Source organism: Hyperolius riggenbachi, chromosome 3 (assembly GCF_040937935.1).
Source record: "Hyperolius riggenbachi isolate aHypRig1 chromosome 3, aHypRig1.pri, whole genome shotgun sequence".
Taxonomy (NCBI): Eukaryota; Metazoa; Chordata; class Amphibia; order Anura; family Hyperoliidae; genus Hyperolius; species Hyperolius riggenbachi.
In genome coordinates, this window is record NC_090648.1 from 177,405,442 (window position 1) to 177,424,524 (window position 19,083).

The window sequence follows — 19,083 nt, forward strand, 5'->3', positions numbered from 1 at the left end:
TTTAATAACCTGTGCAAGCTCCAGACCACATTGTCAGAGTCCAAGCTGATTCATTGCCAGGAAGCCATGGCTGGCAAATGTACAACAAAGATGCAATGGAGGAGGGGAGCCCTTGACAAATCAAGTGACAAGCTATCACCAGGCTTTGCATACTACAGTAAAGCTTTATAGGTTTTTTTAGTTTGTCTTTTTAACCTTTTGGCTTTGTAAATCAGCGATATACATCAGTCATGCACTGAATTCTATTGATGCTACTTCTTAAATTAGTTTTCTTGTAAAAGCTTTATTGTGTAAGTGGATAGTTATGCTATTACTTCATTAAATGTACATGGTTTCCTGATTACGTTGGTCTCATGCTATATACAGTACAGTCTCATTTATCCTGCACAGGTGGGGATTGCAAGATGCCGGATATGTGTACTTGCTGGTTGCTTGAGAAGTCAAGCAACCGGCGTTATAAATAACACTAACCTCCCCCAAGTGGATAAAACAGCAGTTTACAGCAGAAACTGTTTATGCATCTTCCGGGCACCATTATTTTCACATCTTGCAGCTCCCAGCTGCTGTGCAGCCCTGATGTGTCATGTGACCGGATGCGGGTCAGGTGACAACCCGGGGAGCCGTACAAGGATGTTCTGCACACCCATGCGCAAAGTTAGTTAGCAACGCTCCCATAGTGTCCCGCCAGGCATGCCAGTTGTTTGAGACTGCCGGTTGCCTGAGTTTCAGTTAACCGGGACCTGAGCAAAGTAGACAGAAAATTAGTTAAGCAATGTACTGGCAGAAATAAATACGCAGGTACAAAAAATGATTGAAAAATGCTGTACTATTTTAATAGCTAACTTATGTTGGTAGAAAAAAACAAAGTCTTGTAAAAGTAATACCTTTTAATGGCTAACTGATAAAGTTAAAGTATGCAAGCTTTCTGGGATCTAGTCCCCTTCTTCTGGCATATTTCCAGATTTTAGCTTAAGTAAAACACTGATGGAGGTAAATAGTAAACACGTAGATGCTTTTACCTGCATCATTGTTTTACTTCAGCTAACATCTGGAAATATGCCTGAAGAAGGGGACTACTTTGTTTTTTCTACCTACATAATTTGTTTGGCTAACACGGTACAGAAACATTTTTACTACTAATACAGTAGCTAACTTAAAGTTTCATAATGTGGGAGAAAGTTTCCTCATTTCAATGATCTAGCTTCTTCATTCCTTGGGAAAGAGGCTTTTAGGCTGCTCCTGATTCCAGGTATGCTCAGATTTTATGTAATTTATTACAGTAAATTTTAAGTGAGAGTGATATAGAGCCTCCATTTTTTTTCAACAATTCAAGTTGCCTGGCTGTCCAGCTCAGCTGATCCTCTGCCTCAAATACTTTTAGCCATAGCCCTTGAACAAGCATGCCGATCAGGTGCTCTTGCTCAAGTCTGACTGGATTAGCCACGTGTTTTAGGGCTGTGACAAGAAGATCAGCATGACTTCCAGGCAACTGGTATTGTTTGAAAGGAAAGAAATATGGCAGTCTCCATATCACTCTCACCTTGGGTTCACTTTAAGAGAAGTACAGGCAGATTGCCAACAAAGTTTTTTACATTTTTACAATACTCTTAAGCTCAACACACACCATACAATCTTGGTTGTACAGATTTACCAAATCTATGTAGTATAAGGGCCAACAGATTGAAAATACCTTGAATGATTGATTGGATAAGCTCTTATACTACATGAAAGTGGTAAGATTGAACAACCAAGATTGTATGGTGTGTGTTGAGCCTTACGCATATCCGAAACAGGAAGTGACCGCAAGGGCGCATCACTTACTGCATGGCTGGTGGCCAGGCAGGGAACTCTGTATACACGCGGTGTTCACTGAAGGCCTGTTTTTCTCGGTGCGCTGCAACGCTACCGCCAGTTTGCAGTGTGAAACCAGCCTGACTATTTATAAGGAAGCAATGCTGAAGATGAAGCTGAAATAGTTAGGACACACAATGAGAAGGCAGGACTCATTAGAGAAAAACCTGAAGCAGGGGAAGATTGAGGGCAAATGCAGGGGAAGATTGAGGGCAAAAGGAAGAGGGATGGCAGAGAATGAGATGGCTATATAGTATCATAGAAGCAACAAACATGAGCTTGGACAAGCTACAAAAGGCAGTAGATAGAGGGGCCTGGCGTGCTGTGGTCCATAGCGTAACAAAGAGTTGGACACGACTGAATAGTGACAAACAACAATATTGTAACCCTCCTCAGTACTTGGCAAAGAGGTTAGTGGCGTAATGCATCACCTCAAACTCTTTCCAGCCACTAATGGATGCTATGAAGCAGCAGTTGTTAGGCAATGAGCCTATCAGGCGAAAGTTTAAAAAATACCTAGAGTCCAATGCTTTCTTTGAAACTTAATAGACTAACTATCCTTAACCTTACCCTTACCACTAACTAAACCGACATATAGTACCTTTTGTACATGTGAAACATTTTTTGTATGAAAATATTAGCAAACCTGCAAAGGTATTAGTGACCATATTCAAACCACCCAAGAGAAAGATAACGGATATAAAAAAAAAAACATAAAAGTACAGCATATAACACCTGACCGGGGTTAAACAAATACCTGCACAAAACACTAAATTATTTGGAAAGTTGTTGGTTTCTTTTTCACTGCTAGTAGTGTGATTCAATTTCCTGTACGCTGCCAAAAGGCATGTTGTTGTGAGCTCATGCTTATATTAAAAACCTACAAATAAGCCATAAGAGAGAAAAAGACAGGAAATTAAATATCCATTGATAGTGGCCTACACTGCAGCATAATTAGGGTACTGAGTTCAACACAATACCTGTAAACACCTAAATTACACTGCAAATAAATAGTTACCAGAATTTCTGGGTCACTGAGGTTTAACAACGTAAAAAGTTACCCAAAACATATTTATAAAATGTCTTTAACACCCTGAAATGTGCCACTTAGCTTGCATTCACACACACAGATGGGTCACGCCCGGTCAAGTATTATAAATGGAGGTGTGGAGAGATTGAATTGTACAAGCATACCCAAGTCTGTGGCACACCGTTAAGACACGCTGACTGGAATATTACGAGAATTCCACCACCACTGGCGTTCTGGGGAGAGATAACCACTCTCAAAATATGATAGTTGCTGACAGAACCTGTCAGTCACTCAACAGTCTGCATTCTGCTCACAAGCAACGTATGCTTTCACTACTGCACCAAGTCCAGTTCTATACATGTAACACAAACAGATGAAATATGCCCTCCCATCGGTAACCTCACTTTACGCCCATGCTTAAATATTACCAGATCAAGAGATTCTTTAGAGTGCTGTCTATTTCCATATATCCACTCGTTAAACAGTAATTGCAGGTACAGCTCTCCCATATCATTCCGCTCATAATGTTTTATGTAGCTTATAAAGTAATATTTTTGGATCAATAACACAGCAGGCTACAATATGCTGTGAATATGTTAGTGGTGAAAAAGTACCGAATGACAAATCCTGTCAGTTGCAGTTCAAATGTAACTAAGTAAAAGTCATTTGGCAGTGAGATGCACTCACATAATAATATTACGCCACAATCCAGCCACAAAATCCTGCTGCACTTTATAGATCAGCAGCAGATTATTAAGATATTCATATTTTAACTTCAGGTTATCTATTTACAAAAAATACACATATATAAGAATTACATAAAATTGAACATGAAATCAAAAAAATCTCTGCTATAGGAAAAAAAAGGTTAATATGGAAACAAATCATGAAATATGACAACCTCCGCGGGCATGTGGTTCTCTGTAAAGATATGTTTATTTCTTCAAATAATGGAGTTACCAGAAGGTAATTTTATTTTTTGCACTACTTTTATCTTCACATTTTTTAAACAGTAAGATAATAAAAAGTTGACATAGTTCTAGTTGTAAAAATGAAGGCACTTCATGACAAAAGGCTATTTGCAGAAAAAAAATAATTTTGAAGAGTGGATTTTTACAGTTAATACAAAAGTGATAGGTAGGGTCTAACCTACCCCATTGTACAAAAATATTTCATTTGTCCATGATCCTTTTGAACAGATTTAACCACTTCATGCCATAGACTGAATGCTTCAAATGCATGCATGCTTGAACATGCAAGCGTGCTCCCACGACGTGTGTGCACTTCAGTGGAATAGTTGGACTTTTATAAACACCCTTTTTGCGCTAAGGGTGCACAAATTGGATGTTTAATAAAGGACCCTGAGCTCAGGCTCAAAACAGAATTTGGACTTACCTGGGGCTTCCTCCGACCCCCTGTTGCCTGCAAGGTACCGCGCCATCCTCCTGGCTTCTCTCCCAGTCCCGCTGGTGGCTACGTTAATCAGCGACTTCAGCCTGAAGTCAGCTGTGTGCGCCCCCGCCATGCACCATCAGGCGGGCCACCATGAGAGTCCAGTGCATGTGCGGTTCAATCTTAGAGAACAGCGCATGTGAAGGACTCTCACGCCAGCATGATGCGTGGCGTGCGCGGCAAAGGTCCAGGCTGAAGTCATCAATTTACGGAGCCGCCAGTGGGCCCAGGAGAGGAGTGTGACGGATTGCGGAGAAACCGCCACGCGTTCTGACAGTGAGGCGGCAGAATCCGCGCACGGAGCGGCGGTTTCCCCGCAGAAACATGCTTCTGGTCTTTCTGGACCTAGTAGTGCACACAGATGGAGAGCTACGCGCGTGCGCGCCGCAAGACAGGCTCTTTATGCCAATAGGAGAAGGGTCAGCTGATCGAGGCAGTCAGCTGATCCCAGCTCAGCAGGTGATTGGTTGATCGGAGCTGGGCGGCGCTATATATCTCTTGCTGTTCAGTTGCTGGTTGTCTGAAGTGGCGAATACCTATGTGTTAGCACTCAGACCTTAGTCAGATCTTTCAGTGTGGTGGAACCAGGAGGACCTGGGAATCCACACTTAGCCAGTTCACTGTATTATTATCTGTGTTATTCTCTAGCATAGTTCCAGGGTGTAGAGACCACGGACCTCACACCCCAGACTAGGAATATTGTATATCATCTGTGTTATTGCTTAGACCAGTTCCAGGGTGTAGAGACCACGGACCTCACACCCCAGACTAGGAATATTGTATATCATCTGTGTTATTCCTTAGACCAGTCCCTGGGTGTGAGACCACGGACCTCACACTCAAGACTAGGCATTATTGGATATCTGTTTATGAATTGTATCTCTCCTGACTTCTCTTCTGTTTTCTGATTCGGTACCTTCGCACATCTGATCTACTGTTGCCGACCCTGCCTGTCCCTGGTTACCGAATCAGTCTCCTGTCTCTGTACTTTATCTGCCTGTGTGTTGCCGACCCGACCTGCCCGACCCTTCTGGCTGTCACCCACCCTTTGGGTGGTCAGTCCTCCTGCAGGGGTCCCCTGCTCCTCAGAGGGGGGCCCTGCTGCAAAACCAGTCGGGGACTCTCCCTCCTGGAGCCCTTGACTGCAGTAGAGTCTTTATCTACTTATTGGACCACCTGCTACCCCGGTGGTTCAATTCCTACTGTTACACCAAACACTTACACGCTTCAGGTGTCTAGAGGTTAGTACTATATCTGTATTATTGGTGACTCTGCAGATCATCCATAATCAGGTATAGATCTGTATTCTTGGTGATACTGCAGATCACCAACAATCAGATTCTATCTAATTGCTGACACCCATCGTTACAGAACGCCATACCAAAACAAAGTGGACGCACTTAGCAGTCATCTTGACACACTCACCACCTCGGTGAAAAATCTCATCAGAGTGATGGACGGTCAGCAGGCTCAGATCTCTGCTTTATCTGGGTCACTAGAAGTCCTTCAGACGACTGTAAATTCAGTGCGATCCCCTCCAGTAACAGACTTAAGAATGTCTGTACCCGAAAAGTTTTCTGGCCATAGATCTGACTTTCAGAATTTTAAGAATCGTGTAATGTCATATTTTGAACTGAGGCCTAACCTGTCAGGAACCGAGGCACAGAGAATTATCTTTATTAAGACCTTACTCTCAGGGGATGCTCAGACCTGGGCGTATAATTTAGCGTCAGGGCATGAAGCACTCAAGTCAGTTGAGGAGTTTTTTAAGTCCATGGCCATAATTTATGATGATCTAGACATTGCCTCTACCGCTGAACGGAAGTTGAAGACCTTGCGTCAAGGCAAGGATCCAGTGGAGGTTTATGCAGCTGAGTTCAGGAAGTGGTCGGTGTCGGCTAGGTGGGGGGCTTTTGCGTTGCTGGATTGTTTTCTATCAGGGTTATCAGATGCAGTCTCTGAATTGATGTTGGGATACGCTGAACCAAAAACCATTGAGGAAGCAATCCCTTTGGCAGTACGGGTTGATCGTCGGGTACGCTATCAAAAACAAACCCGTAGTAAGGACAGGATCAGATATGTCTCCTATGCCACTCCTCCACCTGCCTCACCGCCACCTGAGCCAATGCAAATAGGTCAATCTAAATTGACGCGGTCAAAGAGGAATCGCAGGAAGACAGAACAGCTCTGTTTATACTGTGCAGAGGAGGGTCATAGAGTGCAGAATTGTCCCAGGAAGTCGGGAAACGCTGCTGCCTAGGAGTAGTCAGAGGTAATACCCTAGGCGCGCAGTCTTTACCTCTACATAACAATCGTCTGCTACTTCCCTGTTCTGTCACATGGGAAGATCAGACTGTCTCCACTGAAGCTTTCATTGATTCCGGTTCAGCGGCTAATTTTATAGATTACGAGTTTGCTAAAAAATTGGGAATACCCATGCTCCCCTTGGATCAACCAGTCCTGGTCACTGCTCTGCAGAGTAGACACCCCTTATCCCGTACTCCAAGTTTGCAACTCAGTGTGGGGATATTACATGGGGAGAATCTGCAATTTCTGGTTTTGCATATGGCAACCTCTACCATCATTCTTGGCATGCCCTGGTTACAAATTCACTCACCTCAGATAGACTGGGTTTCAGGTCAGCTAACGAGCTGGTCATCCCATTGTTATCATCATTGTTTAGCGAAAGTAACCTTGGGTAATACCAACATTCAGGTTGAAGGTGTACCGAGACAATACGCAGAATTTGCTGACGTCTTCTGTCCTAAGTCAGTGGACAAACTTCCCCCCCATCGTGCCTTCGATTGTCCCATCGATCTGAGATCTGGTTGTATGCCGCCCAGAGGTCATCTTTATAACCTGTCTGGGCCAGAGAAACTAGCTATGCAGGAATACATCAGGGAAAACTTGGCGAAAGGGTTTATTGGTCCCTCTCGTTCACCAGCAGGGGCAGGTTTCTTTTTTGTAAAGAAAAAAGACGGAGGCCTCCGTCCTTGTATTGATTATTGAGGCCTGAATAAGATCACAGTGAAAAACCGCTACCCTTTGCCATTGATTGACGATTTGTTCACGCAGGTGACCAACGCCAAGATTTTTTCCAAGTTAGATCTCAGTGGTGCATACAATCTAGTCCGTATCAGGGATGGTGACGAATGGAAGACGGTCTTCAACACACCCGACGGGCATTACAAGTACCTGGTGATGCCCTTCGGGTTGTGCAACCCGCTGGCCGTCTTCCAGGAGTTAATTAATGAGGTGTTCAGGGAAGTGTTGGGGAAGTTTGTTCTGGTCTACTTGGACGATATACTAATCTTTTCGTCCAATCTATCTGAACATCGCCAGCATGTCAGATGGGTATTAAAGAAGTTAAGACAGAATCAACTTTATGCCAAACTGGAGAAATGCCTCTTTGAGGTAGAGTCAGTAGCCTTCTTGGGGTACATTATCTCCACTTCTGGTCTCTCGATGGACCCAGGGAAAGTTTCTGCTGTCCTGGAGTGGCCTCAGCCTGTGGGGCTGAAGGCACTTCAGAGATTCCTGGGGTTTGCCAATTACTACAGAAGGTTCATTAAGGGGTACTCTACCAGCATCTCCCCTCTCACCAGTCTCACCAGAAAAGGGGCTGACACTCATAACTGGTCACCGGAGGCTCATGCGGCCTTTTCAACCTTAAAAAATCTGTTTTGTTCTGCCCCGATACTGAGGCATGTTGATGTCACCTTTCCCTTCATCGTGGAGGTTGATGCCTCAGAGGTGGAGGTGGGAGCTGTGTTGTCTCAGAAGTCAGGCTTGCAGGGCAAGCTGCACCCATGTGCCTACTTTTCTCGCAGATTTCCACCCGCCGAGAAAAACTATGACATCGGCAACCGGGAGCTCTTGGCCATCAAATTAGCTTTTGAGGAATGGCGACACTGGTTAGAGGGTGCAGAACACATTATCACAGTTTACACAGATCACAAAAATTTGGAGTATATTGAGGGGGCTAAGAGGCTTAGCCCTCGCCAGGCCCGGTGGTCCCTGTTTTTTGCAAGATTTAGATTTGTAATCACGTATACTCCCGGAAGTAAGAATGTCAAGGCCGATGCTCTCTCCAGGTGTTTTGAGCCCGCGTCAGTGCAGCCTGCAGCCCCTGAGACCATCCTACCCCCAAAGGTAGTTTTGGCAGCCACTGGGACATGGAGAGATTGGACAGCCACTTTGAGTCCCTACCAACAGGATGTTCCAGAGGGGAAGCCTGAGGGGGTCATGTTTGTGCCACTGCCTTTCCGCTTACAAATCCTACAATTCTTTCATTCTCACAAAAATGCTGGTCATCCTGGAGCCACCAGAACTCAGGATCTATTAGCTAGATGTGCCTGGTGGACTACTTTGGCTACAGATTGTAAGGAGTTTGTAAGAGAGTGTGCGGTATGTGCGAGGAGTAAGCCCTCTCGTCAGGCCCCCGTTGGCACTTAACAGTCCTTGCCAGTCCCCAATGAACCCTTGACTCATATTTCCATGGATTTTGTGGATGAACTGCCTCGGTCTGAAGGCAAGTCGGTCATTTGGGTGGTAGTGGACCGTTTCAGTAAGATGGCACACTTTGTCCCTCTGAAAGGACTCCCCTCGGCCCAGGAATTGGCTGATCTCTTCATCCAACACATCTTCTGGCTGCATGGCATTCGGGAAAATGTAGTGTCAGATCGGGGAGTCATTTGTTTCAAAATTTTGGAGGGCCTTTTGCCATCAATTAGACATGGAACTCGCGTTCTCATCAGGCTATCACCCACAGACCAACGGTCAGACCGAGAGAGTTAACCAATCTCTGGAACAATTTCTCAGGTGTTATGTTGCTGATGCGCAAACCGATTGGGTAAAGTTTTTGCCGTTTGCAGAGTTTGCGCACAACAACCTGAAGAGCTCTTCTTCTGGGTTCTCCCCATTCCAGGTGGTGTCAGGGAGATCACCTAAGTTTGCTCCCTTGCCGGTCGCATCTACTCCGTTTCCAGCTCTGGAGGATTGGCAAAGGGCCCTGAAAGAGATTTGGGGAATGGTTAAGAGGAACCTAGGGAAAGCTTTCCAAACCCAGAAGAAGCAGGCAGATAAACATCGGTCTGTAGAGTGGAGTTTCTCTCCAGGAGATTTGGTGTGGGTGTCCACTCGTCACTTGGCCTTAAAGCAATTGTCACCCAAGCTGGGTCCTAAGTTTATAGGACCTTTTCCAGTGGCCAAGAATATTAATAATGTCACGTATGCTGTTGATCTCCCAGCCAGTATGAAAGGTGTGAGATCATTCCATGTGTCCCTGTTAAAACCAGCAGTACAGGTGGACTCCTCTCCTCCCCCCCCCCCCCCCCCTGTGTTGGTGGATGACCAACCAGAGTATGAGATTGAAAAGATTCTGGATTCCCACCTGGTGCAGAATTCTGAGCAGTATTTGGTCCACTGGAAGGGATATGGCAGGGAGGAGAGATCTTGGGTGCCGGATTGTCGCATGCATGCGGAAGAATTAAAGAAAGAGTTCCATGACTTACATCCTGGGAAGCCTGGTGGAGGGTGTCCGGAGTCCACTCCTCGGGCGGGGGGGATGTACTGTAACGGATTACGAAGAAACCGCCGCACGTTCTGGCAGTGAGGCAGCGGAATCCGCGCACGGAGCGACGGTTTCCCCGCAGCAGCATGCTTCTGGTCTGTCTGGACCTAGTAGTGCACACAGATGGAGAGCTACGCGCGCGCGCCGCAAGACAGGCTCTTTATGCCAATAGGAGAAGGGTCAGCTGATCGAGGCGGACAGCTGATCCCAGCTCAGCAGGTGATTGGTTGATGGGAGCTGGGCGGCGCTGTGGAGCGCTTTACTATATATATCTCTTGCTGTTCAGTTGCTGGTTGTCTGGCGTTGCGAATACCTATGTGTTAGCACTCAGACCTTAGTCAGATCTTTCAGTGTGGTGGAACCAGGAGGACTTGGGAATCCACACTTAGCCAGTTCACTGTATTATTATCTGTGTTATTCTCTAGCATAGTTCCAGGGTGTAGAGACCACGGACCTCACACCCCAGACTAGGAATATTGTATATCATCTGTGTTATTCCTTAGACCAGTTCCAGGGTGTAGAGACCACGGACCTCACACCCCAGACTAAGAATATTGTATATCATCTGTGTTATTCCTTAGACCAGTTCCAGGGTGTAGAGACCACGGACCTCACACCCCAGACTAGGAATATTGTGTATCATCTGTGTTATTCCTTAGACCAGTTCCAGGGTGTAGAAACCACGGACCTCACACCCCAAACTAAGCATTATTGGATATCTGTTTATGAATTGTATCTCTCCTGACTTCTCTTCTGTTTTCTGATTCGGTACCTTCGCACATCTGATCTATTGTTGCCGACCCTGCCTGTCCCTGGTTACCGAATCAGTCTCCTGTCTCTGTACTTTATCTGCCTGTGTGTTGCCGACCCAGCCTGCCCGACCCTTCTGGCTGTCACCCACCCTTGGGGTGGTCAGTCCTCCTGCAGGGGTCCCCTGCTCCTCAGAGGGGGGCCCTGCTGCAAAACCAGTCGGGAACTCTCCCTCCTGGAGCCCTTGACTGCTGTAGAGTCTTTCTCTACTTATTGGACCACCTGCTACCCCGGTGGTTTAATTCCTACTGTTACACCAAACACTTACATGCTTCAGGTGTCTAGAAGTTCGTACTATATCTGTATTATTGGTGATTCTGCAGATCATCCATAATCAGGTATAGATCTGTATTCTTGGTGATACTGCAGATCACCAATAATCAGATTCTCTCTGGTTGCTGACACCCATCATTACAAGGAGCCAGGAGGATGCCAGGAGACCTCGTGGGCTACAAGGGGTTGGAGGAAGCCCCAGGTAAGTCCAAATTTCATTTTGAGCCTGAGCTCAGAGTCCCTTTAAAAAAGTCAATTTTGCAAGAAGTAGTTAGCGACCTCCTGGCAGATAAGGAATAGAGGGAACTTTTCCCAGGTGTCAAATTTAGACAAAAGAAATGCAGGCAGTGACCCCTTCTTCACATTATTCAGAAAAACAAATTTCTAAACTTGGCCAAAGTACTGCACTATGTTGTCTTTTCCCAGTATGGTATATGTAAAATGCCTTTTAAGCCACCGGCAAGCAATAAAATTCTCAGAATAACTTTGACACTACTTTTTAACCTACTTTTTGGTACTTTTTCATTTGCAGAGTGCTGAAAATTTTTCTCCTAGGAGAAAAATGAATTGGATTGGTAGCAATGCTCATGGAGAGATAGGTTTGTCAAAGAAAAGATGTATGGAGCAGGGCTTCCCAACTTTGTCCTCAAATACTACCAATGGTGAATGTTTTGCAGAAAACCAAAGCACAGCAGACCTGATTAACTACTTCTGTGGATTTCCATAAAGCATGCACCATTGATGGTACTTGAGGACAGGGTTAGGAAGCCCTGGTACAGAGTATGTGGGAGTCTGTGATACCTATATGAATATTAATATTCAATCATATGCTTAAAAACTGTCTGGAATTACTCATATGTAGAGTAGAGTAATGTAATCATCAGGGAGGGAAGGTATCAAACCATAGACGACCCATAACTTATACGATTAACATGTCCACTGCTTTATGTTATTTCCATTTACATTCACAAAGTGAATACTGTGTAGTACCAGGTTCTCTCACTCTACCCTGCTGTCAAGCTGTTAGATCATTTCTGGCACAAATATTAGTTTTCTGAGGTCCACTAGATAGAACTTATTATGTTAGCGGCATTATGTTGGTATTTAATTCTAACATATAGGTCTACAGCTGATTATCTGCTCTGATCACTCATGTTCTATCTCCATCTTGTTACCAAAAGTTAAAAATCATGAGGATTCTAAAGTGGTGTTAAGAGTGTGAGAACTATCACCGACCAAAGATGATAGAAGAATAACATTCTGCAAAAGGGTGACACTGCCACAGAAAATTATTCCTACCAAGAATATAAAATTCTGATTAAAAGAATTGCTAATTGCAGAATCTATCTGATTAAAGTTGAGCCTTGTAATACAGCGCCTAATTATGTTTTCTTTCCATTAAATGTATGCCATGCAGCAAATTTGCATTCCTTTGTCGAGGAAAACATCTGCTTACCACTTTATAAAGTCATTAGCAGGGCCTCTGTCTACAGTTATCCACCGGCTCAACATTACAAAGTATCACTACATGCCAAAGCATGAAAGTCATAGTTGCATTCAAATATAACACTCACAATCTAAGTGGAAGAGGTATTAAAAAATCATCTCATTTTCAAAGAATGCAATAAAAGAAGAGAAATTATCAGTGGAATTTTTCTCCTATTATAAAGCGCTGAATGATGAAATGGTACATACTGTCTGAAGGGGGCTTTCAATTACAGCCACACTTGATGTGACTTCTGCTTCTAGTTAGAAGCATGTATCATGTTCAAAATGGAACAAGAAGTCATGTGATAGACAGGTTTCAAAAAGGTCCGAATTCTGTTTTTTTTTGTTTTACAATTTCATTCTTTTCCCTTGGTCTTTCTTTTTAGATTGAAAAATACTGCAAATTAATGTTTCACATAATGCCAGATTTGGAAGACCGGCAAAAATAAATGTAAGAAGAAAAAAATAAATAACAGCAAAAAGGTGTGAATGTAAGTCCCCTATTTTCTCCATTCTGAACAGCACAAAAAAGACTATTTTATTTAATATTTTACAGTTCTTGTTTCAAATATTAGGTGTCAAGCTCAACGCCCGGGGGCTGTATGCAGCCCTTTCTGATAGAAACATTGTCGGTATTAGCCGGGGTGCAGCAATATCCCATGGGACACTCCCCACCAAAATTGGCACAGAGAGTACTGAAATTTGGAAATTGCCCAAAAAATTATTTGGATCATTGTGAAAATTATCTAAATTGAGTTATAAGACCTTCCAGCATGCAAATTTGAAGTTATTCCCATTAACCAATTACATTTAAAGTGGGAAAGGGTTTTGAGATGTTTGAGAAATTTGAGGTACCTAACCTAAGTCTTTTTAACCAATTTCTCTCAACCTCTTGGGCAAATTTCATAATTTTTCTTATATTTTGCAATGCATTTCAGCGATAGGTATTCTCATTACTTTAGAATAAATATGGTAACTCTTCAGCATCAAATAAGGATTTATTGCCAGTAGGAAAAAAAACAAAAACAAACTTGTACTAACTTTTGTAAAGATTACAAATATTTCTTGAGCCACAAAAGAAGTGCTGTAACATATGAATTCTGAAACAAAGATTCCATTTTATAGGTTCGCCTCATAGTTACAGACCACTCATGTAAATTGAATCAAACAAACAGAACACATCAACAGAACTGAAAGAGCACATGTATCTAAAATGACAGGATCAGATATTGGAAAAAGAGAAGACAGATTAAGGCCTCTTGCACACTGCAAGCAATTCAGATTCAGATTCCGCTTTTTATTCTGTTTTTACTTCCGATTCAGATTTGCAGTTTGCTCCTTGCACACTGCAAATCTGAATCTGAATCGGAGGTAAAAACTGATAAAAAGCGGAATATGAATCTGAATTGCTTACAGTGTGCAAGAGGCCTTAATGTTCCAAAATGTCCAAGCAATACAGCTTCTATACTGCATACATTCAATAAAAGTAGCTGTGTAATATGGCATTCAGCAAATAACCAAGCAAAATAAACACTGAGAGACAATCATGTCAATCTAAACCTCAAATATTTACTTTGGCACTCTCTTTGATGCTGAAGTGTGTCTCATGCCAAGTTTGAAAGAGTTTTCGGAGCTTTCCAGAAAAAAGGTTAAAGATGCCTCTGTGTTTGAGAAGGGATTTGAAAAGATCAAACAACTGGGCACCAATCACTTCAATGTCTGGAAGATCATCTGCAATTGGTAGATATTTCAATCAACCGCCAATTTGGCCAGGCCATCCCAACACATTCAGCCCAAGAGCTTAAAGCATAATGCTGAAAAACAGTTGCTGAGAAACCCATAATTTCATCATAAGAACTAAAGGTTGCTGTCTCTGCTACAGATGTCAAAGTGTCATGAGAAAGAAGCTGCATAAATTCGAGATACAGATAAACTTTTCTGGGAGTAAAGCTTTGATGTTTAGAAATGTGTACATTCAAAATAGGCACTGGGGAAAATTACTAATATTCTACTACTGTGCAGAAGTAATTACAATCTAGCATTTATGTATGTTCTCCTCCAGTCTATGTGGGTTTCCTCAACACATTATAAAAACAGACAGTTAAGTTAATTGGCTTCCCCAAAATTGGCCTTAGACTCTGATGCACATATGACTATGTTATGGATTACATAGTCCCTTTGAGGGACAGTTAAAGGAAACCTTAAGAAAAAAAAATTACCTTCTCCCGGCCCCCTGTACCCACGCCGGGACAAAACGATCCTCCAGTCCTCCGCAGTGGCCGAGTTTCGCTTTCATGACTGGGCCAATCGGTGACAGAAAATCTCGTACTGCACATGCACAGGACGCTACTGGCATCGTTTTAGCCATGCACAAGCAAGTCACAGCTGACAGGCACTTCCATCGGTAATTAGGCAGCAGCTTACACAGGAAGCATAGGGCTCATCAGCTGGTACTTTTCAGGTAATCCACGCAGGCCCTCCTCCACACTGCCAGAATGAGGACGACCAAGATATCGCACAAACCCTCCCACCCAGGCAGGCGCTTCTTTGAGCTCCTCCCATCGGGCCCCAGTTTCAGAGCCATCCCCTCTAGACCCACCAGGTGCAGGAGCATTTTCTTCCCTCAGGCTGTACTCCTACTGAAATTGAGCCCCCCATGACACGTCATGCTAGTCCCTGGACTGTATTAATTCTCCCGGAACCGCCACCCCAAAGCTCATCACTGTGCGGAACTGGCCCCACACCCTAGCTACTGAAGTTCATGTCTGTACACCTAGTTCTGAATGTATGTTTGTTATACCTGTTTTCATGATCATTGCTTACGCTGTCTACTCTATATCTGTATATATACAACTGCCATGCCATGTGTACCAAAAACAATTGCAACCTTGTTTTGGAGTATGTCAATAAATTTTCTTTTATATTGAGATTAACAGTTCTTGTGTCTGCTTCGGGGAGGTAAGACCATCACTGCCTCCGCTTCAATTTTAAGAATTTTAGAACGTTTTTATGTTTTTTGGCACCTGTTTGCTTTATACCACAATCGAGTCCACCCTTGGTGGAGGGGTGATATATACCCCCTTCTTTTCTAGATCTACATAGAGCGACATCTTAATCCTGAGTGGGGACAGGTCTAATCTTCCCACCTGCTTATACAGTGGTTACCTAAGAGGTAACCCCTGCTTGGGAGTAATATTTCTACTTACCTCATAATTCCCTTTACCAGTGCTCACTACACTATATTGGGCTCTCGGTGTCCCTTTCTACACAAAACAACTCCGGGTACGTAATTCAGTGTACTTAGTGAATAAAGGTGATTCTGGGACCCAGAGCAGGCTACAAGTGGCTGCCAGCCCAATCACTGAGGATGGCTCATTGATGCATGTATGATGCATGTGCCCGCCCACTTTCCACTATAGCCGGATACAGAATACCGAAGGGGCAAAAAAACAGGTTTAATATAACATAAGTTCTATTATATCAGGGTTTACTATACCAGGCCCTACTCCCATACACTTATAATGGATCATGGCTGGGTCCTGGACACTTATTTTACGATACCAGAATGTTTACTATTAAATGCAGTCGAATGGAAGTGTTCAGTAACACCACACGTCATATTTGAAGTGCGGCAGCGTTACCAGGCAGCAGAAAAACATCCAATGTCGGCAATTGCTGTGCTCAGACAAAACTAAATAAATGGAGGGGGCACACACCTGTCCACTTCCTCTGCTAAGCCGGTGAATGGAAGCAGCTGACAGGCTGTCTTCAGATGATCGTACAAAAGGAGCCTTAAAGGGTAGGTTCAGGGCCTATTAAAAAAAAAAATCTGCATCCACTTACCTTCGGCTTCCTCCAGCCCGTGGAAGGCAGGAGGTGCCCTCGGCGCCGCTCCGCAGGCTCCCGGTGGTCTCCGGTGGCGCGCACATCCTGGCTAGGCCGGCGGCCAGGTCGGGCTTCTTCTGCATTCCAAAATGCACCTCACGGCGGCGCGCTGACGTCATCGGATGTCCTCCGGGCTTTACTGCGCAGGCTCAGAACTGCTGAGAATGCGCAGTACAGCCCGGAGGACGTCCGATGATGTCAGCGCGCCGCCGTGAGGCGCATTTTGGAATGCAGAAGAAGCCCGACCTGGCCGCCGGCCTGGCCAGGTCAGGCGCACGATCGGAGACCACCAGGAGCCTGTGGAGCGGCGCCGAGGGCACCTCCTGCCTGCCACGGGCTGGAGGAAGCCCCAGGTAAGTGGATGCGGATTCTTTTTTTTTTTAATAGTCCATGAACCTTCCCTCTAAAGAACAAGCAACACCCATGCTAACCTAGAAATAAAAAACACATATATAAGTAGATAATTACTACTACTACTTACATAACAGATGTATTGTGCTATCCACGTAATGATTCCTGTGAATTTTATAAAGGAAAAGCAGAACATCCTATTCTAGGCAGTGGCCATCTTAACAAGCTAATGCTGACATCATATCCTCCCTGACTCTTGTTTTCCCCCTCCCTTCTATTGCTCATTGTGTATTCATTAGCTGCCCTCCTCCCAGAGTATTCAGACACTCCCAGTGAGGTGTATATTAACAACTGCACTGTATTTTTTTATTTACACATCCAATCACTGAGTCACCTCAGCCTTGCTTGTAAACACAAGTAATCAGAGGGTGTTTCTGATAAGCAGCTAAATAGGGAAATAAATGGAAGCGGATGAATATATTATAGATAAAAAGAACTCCCAGCATTCAACTATTTGGCACGGTTTGGCACTAGGGCCAGTGCTCCTAAAGTATGTGATCACTACAAAAAAATCAGAAAAAGTTTTGCAAGTTTCGAATGCAGGATTAGCATCTTTATAACTTAATACACTCAGACCAGTTGCTGTTGAAATTTGATTTTTATGGTGACAATACCGCTTTAATGGTTTCAATCAAGTCATCCTACAAAGTTCATCTACATTTTGAATTTCCAGAATTCAGCTTTGAACAGTATGATATTCCAAGACCAGGGAACGTTATTCCTGATTGGTTACTCGGGTTAATGCACCTTGAATGCTGTTTGTTAAAAGCAATACTGACATTTGCATTAAAACGTACAACAATCTCTTGCTGCAGTCTTCACTGTGAAAGAATGAATACACTACTGAATGAAATAAAAAGGCTCTGAATGCCTTGTGCAAGATTAATATGCTTTCATTTATTTGTTAAATGAAAAAAAAAAATATCAACAAAGAAAAATGTTCTTGAACTGCCTTGCAGCTCATCATTTATTATGTGCACACACTCCCAAGCTCTATAAGCCTGGACAGACAGCCAGTCACTAGAAGACTATTATCAACTCCAACAAAAAAAGGATTCTGGGTACAGCAATACAAATAAGACATCTGTCTGTCTGGGACAGGCGGCAGGAGCTGTTGCGTACAGAAAGCTTTGGAAGACAAGCTGTAAGATCTCCATAGGGAACAAAACCATGCATAATCCCCCACAGCATTAAATACACAATTACTAATGTAGTTAATACAGATCTAGCAACTTTAATTTACTAATTGTTTTATTAGGCATTTATTTTTCATATTTTATGGACCACTATCTCTGTTACTGACAGTTTGCATGGCAAATGTGAAAGCGCATGCAAGGATCTGCCACAGCTCAATGTGTGAAGAGCACTGACATATGGCTGCCAGACTGTTCTTTCATCTCAGAAGATGAGGCTGATATATGGCAGGGAGCTTTTGTGTGCAAGCTTCACTGATTGTAATTGGACTTTTTTTTGCCTGAAAAACTTTCCAAAACTTGCACAATGGCTGCTACCATTGTGCTGAAGCTTGGGGTGATTGTCCTGGTTAGTCATCATCTCTTCCCAAAGCTGGTCTCTCTCCCCTCCCCCCCCCCCCCGAACATGCAAGACACACTGCATGTTCATAGATTGTAAGCTCACAAGGGCAGGGCTCTCTTGCCCCTTTTTGTCTTGGCATTTGTTATTCATTTTGTATCTTGCAATCTGTTATACATTTTATTCATTTTGTTACATTTGTCAATGTAATGTAATTATAAATTCCGTATTTTGTACAATGTCTATATTTGGTGTATACTATTGTCTGTATAATTATGTAACCCATGATTCTTTTTCTTACTGTGTACAGCGCCACGGAATATGTTGGCACTTTATAAATCAATTATAATAAGCTGATCTTTCATGAAAACATCTCAGATTATACGACTGCACTTCATACCTTCTACAACTACCTGACATCTGCACCAAGCTACACAGCACATGAAAGGGATATTTCTGTTAGATGCAACTTCCAACTAGAGGACAAAAATAACATTCTGGAGAGGAAATCTTTCCAATGAAGACTACAAGAAGAAAGGCTGTAGGTCTCTGAACATGCCAGAAATAAACATAGACTGACTCTTTTAAAGAAACCTATGAAGACAGAAATATAGGAGTGCTGCTGCTGACTTGTTTTAAGGGAGTAAGCTCTGCCAACCTCATAATTACTACACTACTTAGTGTGTCATGGACCCCAAAAATAATATGTGAGCACTGAAATAGTGATAAACTGGATCCTGCTAGTTGTTCAAGGTCAACAATGCATTACAGAGTGAAG

General features: G+C 43.5%; 1 protein-coding gene and 1 long non-coding RNA gene across 3 annotated transcripts in view; one reads left to right on the top strand and one right to left on the bottom strand.

Annotated features, from left to right (window-relative positions):
- EFL1 (elongation factor like GTPase 1) overlaps positions 1 to 19,083 on the bottom strand; it is a 424,348-nt gene that overhangs the window by 184,198 nt on the left and 221,067 nt on the right. The window lies entirely within an intron of this gene.
- LOC137561238 (uncharacterized) lies at positions 743 to 18,872 on the top strand. Of its 2 annotated transcripts, none has more exons than XR_011029944.1 (3): positions 743 to 798; positions 12,863 to 12,967; positions 18,616 to 18,872. It is a non-coding gene; the product is annotated as an uncharacterized lncRNA (long non-coding RNA). The 2 variants fall into 2 exon arrangements; XR_011029945.1 differs by lacking the exon at positions 743 to 798 and adding an exon at positions 1,158 to 1,249.